The sequence below is a fragment of the Lathyrus oleraceus genome, chromosome 2 (assembly GCF_024323335.1).
Source record: "Lathyrus oleraceus cultivar Zhongwan6 chromosome 2, CAAS_Psat_ZW6_1.0, whole genome shotgun sequence".
Classification (NCBI taxonomy): Eukaryota; Viridiplantae; Streptophyta; class Magnoliopsida; order Fabales; family Fabaceae; genus Lathyrus; species Lathyrus oleraceus.
The window spans coordinates 46,702,287-46,708,398 of record NC_066580.1 but is presented as its reverse complement, the minus strand read 5'-3'; the positions used below and the strand labels follow the sequence as shown (position 1 = coordinate 46,708,398).

General features: G+C 24.2%; 1 long non-coding RNA gene across 1 annotated transcript; it reads right to left on the bottom strand.

Moving 5' to 3' along the window:
• Positions 1 to 327: 327 nt before the first annotated feature.
• On the bottom strand, positions 328 to 1,430 carry LOC127121105 (uncharacterized). The gene is made up of 2 exons (XR_007803314.1): positions 1,152 to 1,430; positions 328 to 578 (listed from the first exon to the last, which is right to left on the bottom strand). It is a non-coding gene; the product is annotated as an uncharacterized LOC127121105 (long non-coding RNA).
• Between the last annotated feature and the right edge of the window lie 4,682 nt (positions 1,431 to 6,112).

Sequence of the window (6,112 nt, the reverse complement as noted above, 5' to 3'; positions counted from 1 at the left end):
GGTTGAAATTCAAGATCTGTGAATTGATCCATGATGTATATGCCTATCATCATATACCTATTTTGTTTCACCATTGAATCAACTCAAATGCCCCTTAAATGTTTAAACTTCTTGAAGTAAATAAAAATGTTCCCTTTTATAAGATTGTTTTAAAAGATGGTGTCTATATAATATTGACATTTTCAATCTAATGGGATGATTTTTTTAAATGATATAAAATTGTTGCGATTATCACAAATTCTCGCATCTAAAATGAACAATATCTTATAAAAATAAGAATATAGATTTGAGATCGATATACAATAACATGCATTCTCACATCCAAAATAAACAATACAACTCATCTATTTGTATTTTGAAGTTTGAAATAGAATCAATAATGACTCGTAAAATTTTAATTGTAATATTCAAACATTAAATATTCATAAATAAAATAAACCATATCATCATTGTATGTTACAATTAGAATTTCATGAGCAATTATTGAATCTATTATGTATTTGAACAAAATGAAGTGAGAGGTTGAAGATGATCGTCATCAAAAAATTTATGATGCAGTAGTTATGTTCTCCGGTGATCTGCGAGACATACTTGCAATATTAGCACTGTAATACTAAATTTCTGAAACTATTGCAAGTGTAAATGAGAAGATATTTGGGCGCGATTTAGAAGCACCCTTATATACGAGAGACATTTAAAAATATTTTCAATTGATCTGACGTAAAGTGCGGAGATTCATCAGATACATATCAATATCAATAGTTGAGATGGAGAGGAAATGCATGTTTCTATATGAAGTTCTAAAGTGGAGGTTCACCTATATGTCAATTAGTATAGAGCTTTGGTTGATTGAATATTGTTTTCTTTTGAACCTTCTGCTAACCAAATATGTTATGAATCAAATGTCTTCAACCTCTAATTTAATATAAGAGAACTTTAAATCTTGACACCTTCAAAAATTTGAAATTCAACTTGACTCAAATTCAACACCAATTATATAATCTCTTCCATAATCTTCAATCTCCAAGCGTATAAGCTTTTTCACAAATGAAATATATAAAAAAAAATCTAAATTCTAGAGAAAACAAATCTTCTTTTGCTATACCCTACTAAAAACTAGTTTGTGTAAGACATAATAAAAAAAAACTTACCTATACCAGCCGTTGAAATTGGGAGCATATATTGCATTACCACCAACCACCACACACGCAAGATCGAATATAAAAATAGAACCGTTCATTAATTTGCTGAAAACAAATCATTGATTTTGTATCTGTTTCAGTAAGCAACAAGCTTAGAAAGATACGATTCTTCAACAAAAAGAGAACTTTATATAAAGTCTTAATAAGATGTGAAAATATTCACATAAATAACTTTAGTTATTTGTAGAATGTCATGTATGAAATAGAATATTTAAATAAAATGACAAATATTTCTCTCAGTTTAATTAAAAGATAATTTATTTATTTTTATAAATCTCTTTTTCAAAAGATTTAATATTGCATATTTAAGATTGAATTTGAATTCATAATATCTGTGTTCTTAGATTGTAAAAAACACCTAATTGATATAAAAAATATTATAAAAAATTATTTATGAAAAGTCTATGATTTTTTATACTAAAAAATAAAATACTATTCAAAACATAATGTGTATTTTAAATGTAATGGTGGACATTATATAAGGAGCATCTTCTAAGCTATTTAAACAAAATTGAATATTTTAAATTTATTAAAAAAGAAATTATTTAGTGACTATGCTATTACACCTTAAATGTAGAGAGAATATTTTAATTACATGTGAAAGCAAATATTTTAATATCAAATCAAATATTTAACTACATGTCATACCACTTAATACAAAAATATAATAGAATTAAAAAAGTCAAATATAAATTTAAAATATTTTGACTGATGTATTTTGTAATGAAGAATTTGAATTTTTTATATAATTTTAAATTTTCTCTTTCTTTACAAAATTAAATAATTAAAAACTTAATTAATATGTATATTTTCACCAATACCAACACGTATATATCCATATATCAAATTCAATAGTCGTTGTCGTGAAGGATATATTAAAAAAATCAGAGATCTCATATTTGTTATAAATAAAATTTATAAAGAATTTATATAGAATAACGCATATCATTTTATAAGTTGAATTTATATATATAAATTAAGTCAAACTAAGCTCTAATTAAAATAATCATTGACTTAGAAAAAAGTCAAAAATAACCCATAAATTTAATAATATTATGAATAATATATTATGAATACGCATTATCTCCCTATAAAGTCTTAACATTGATTAATATTCTTAATGCATTGTTGTTAGCTCAATTGTATCCTATAAATCTGAACCATATTATAATACAATAATATAAAGATTTTGATTTCCCTCTAATCTTTTATTTATTTGTTTTGGTTTGTAACACGTTATGAGCATGCAATTCTACCGTATGAATATTGACTTAATTGATTCTAAGGTTATATAATTAGAATTATTCTTCATTACTATATTTATCTTGTTATTTTGTTTTTTCTCACTTTTTATATCAATTATTTTTATTTATATATAAATAGGATCGTTTCAAACTTTTGAAAGCCTCTACGAAAGAAATTAAAATTGAGTCTTTAAATTTTTAATAAGGGTTTCTATTTAACTGGAAATTAACTGTTTAATATGATTAAGTAGACTTTTTTTACTATAGTTTAATCATGAAAAAGTATAAGGTTCTTGCACACTCTCAAATTCGGCTCGGCATATATTTTTGTTTATTTTTATTAATTTTTTTAAAAATTTAACAATGGAGTATCCTTGCAATAATATTATAAAAAAAAAGTGTCAATCTCTATCATTGTTTAAAGATCTATGATATAGGATCCCTGATAAATTATTAAAAGAATGATTATTTTTTATATTATAAAAATAATTTGTGATATAGATCATGAAGAACTATAGATTTAATATTAAAATATCATTAAAATTTTCTATCAAATAAAATTTCTATCAAATAAATTTTCTTGATCATCATATCTAAGACATAGTTCCTGAAAAACTAATACTTTAATTTTAAATATCCCTGAATGATTTAGTTTTTGTTCATCTTTGTTACAGTGACTTATGGTTGAGTTCCATAAGAATTAGACAATTAGAATGTGATTAAATTTGATCCTGATGTTAGTATAAGTTGGACCAAACAAAATGAAAAGAAAAAATATTCATGTCTCTTGAATATGCGCAGATGATAGATGTGTAGGAATGTAGGTATTGGGAAGGGATGAGAATAGATCAGGTCAATTAACATGAATCAACGGTCAACTAACAGTTATCTAAGGTCTAACACGGACCTAGATCAGACCATGTTTTTTTTAAATAGAAGAATTCCGAATTTTTTATAATCCTATTTAGTTAAAAAGACTAGGTAAATCTTGTAAGCATTTTCATACCGACTTATTTAAATAAAAATAAATAATTATATTATTAATATTATTATATTATATATTGTACTCTAAATTAAAATAGAAAATTAAAACTTAGTTATCTTGAAAAAATTATGAAAATAGATTGAAAAATAACTTGTGAATAATGTCATAAGTTATTTTCATAAGTTTTTCTAAACAAATAGTCTTACAAAATGTATGCTACTATATAAGTTTAAGTAAGTCAATGCAAATAAATATTTAGTATCATTGATCTTTTAGTTTTTTAATCTATATAAATATTAATCGAATTGCTTATTTACACATGTTTAAATAAAATAGGTTTTTAAGTATCCTAACAGATCAATCAAGTCTTTCAAAAAACTAGACTTCAGTCTAAAAATAAACATATGACAAGTTACAAATCAGACTTAAACTTTAATATTTTTAACAAGTCAACTTTAGTCTTGGAAAAACCTAACTCAGTTCAGTCTATTCTTACCCCTAACTGTAGTGATGCAGGTCCGAACTTGCAACACCTCACTTATTTGACTTTAAATGATAAAATTTCAATCAATAGATACTTAGCAAAATTAATAATATACTTTTAAAAATATTTTAAAGATTTTTCACCATATGATTGAACAGAAATAATTAAATAAATAAATATTTTAATTAAAAAATGTTAAAGGTCATATTTTAGATTGGGGTGTTTATGGGTTGGATTCAGGGACGGAGGCAAGTGGGTGGGAATGGGGACATGTGCCCCCACTATATTTTTAAAAAATTAAATATCATCCTTATACATTTATTTAGTAATTAATAAAAAATATTTGTCTAAAATAGTATAATTTATTAATTAATTGAAAGATATTTTTGTTATGAATATATTGTTATTTATGGTCTTCTTTAAGATGTTTGTGAGTTTTTGATTTCAAATGTTTATTTTAAAACTAAAATATATTCAACTAAAATATAATCAAATTTATTTCGTTCTTAATTTTAAAACAATTTTTCACAATATTTTTATTTAAAATTAAAAATTGTTTTATATATTTTAATTTTAACACTAAAATATCATCACAAAAGATTGCAAACAACTATCCATCATTAATTACTTATATGTAGATATAAATAGATAAATTCCTAACCTTCTGCTTATTTTTATAAATTATTTTAGAATAATAACTTAATACCTTTCATATAAATGAAAATTTAAATATATTGTGTATGTTTTAATTACTTCAATATAAATACGTTAAGATTAAGAAGAGTTCGGATAAAAAATTGGAAAAGTGGACTTGATATAAATCATATGTTTGACGATACATCTTGAAAAAATAATTGAATATTTGATTATATAGACTAAAATAATAAAATAATTTTCTAGTTAAAAATAGAGAATAAACACCTTAAAGTGTGGATGATATGTTAAAATGAACAATTTAAAATGAATTATTAACTTAATCTTTATATAAATTAATATAAATCAGATTCACCTTTGGTATTGGAATCTTCTTGGATTCTAGTGCATTAGTAGTTCTAAAAGGTTTAGGGTTATTATCTTTAAATCTTCTTAGTTTATGATAATAAAATGGATCTAGGGGGCTGAGCTTACTACAATATGATCATTTGTAAATAGGGCGATTCAATTTCCTCATATTAAAGCTTTTTTAGATTTTATTTCCCCTTAGTAAATTTATTTAGGATTTCATACTTATTTTTCATCAAGGCACAAGTCTCACATTTACTAGCTTGGTTTCTAAGATTAGTCATTTCACATCTTAACGTTTCATTACTATTTTCTAGAAACTTAATATAGCCTTTAAGATATATGTTACGCTTTTCAATTTTATCAATATCCTCGATTAACTTACCATTTAATTTAAACAATTGCTTGTATGAAATAGTTGATACCTCATAGTTGTCTTCTTTGTGAGAGACTTTCAAGCAAACTTGCTCATTATCCTTTTTCGAAAGAAGATTCTTCTAAGGTTCTACCAGAGGTTGATTCTTCAAGCTTTCACATTGATTTTGAGTCTCTAGATATCTTGATCATTAAGAATTCTTTCTCATTTCTTCTTTTGAAGATTCCACAAGAAGAAACTTCTTATTCTTCTTCATATTCTCTTCTTGAAGAAGTTTCTCCATTGGACGTTGAATCTTCTAAGGATCATTTAATCATTGAGATTGTTCTTTCGAAGGAGACTACTGGAGTTGATTTTTGTTCTTCTTCTTCAAAAGAATTATTTGATTAAGTTTCTAGATATTCTTCTAGGGTTGAGTTCATTCCTTCATTTTTAATAGTTGAATCAAATCATTTAATTTCTCAACGGTTTCTTCCTTCTATTTTTCCTGAAAATTGTAAAAATTAACATCTCTTGATTTAAGGGTTGGATTAGATGTTTGATTTCAGATCTTAATTATAGATATTTGTTAGCGACATAAGTTATAACATTGCTCCAAAATATCTAAAGCTTGAACAAAAATTTGTAAGAGAAGCATTCAAAATCATCTTTTACTCCTCGTGTGTTTATTCTCTCTTGTTTGATTTTTGGAGATACTCCATAGATCATTTCAAGAGTGTCCCACATTTCATTGGAGGAATTAAAATCAAGTACATAAAAGAATTTATTTTCATTTAAAGAAAACTAAAAAAAAATCTTTTTTCCTCTTTGGTATAAAGA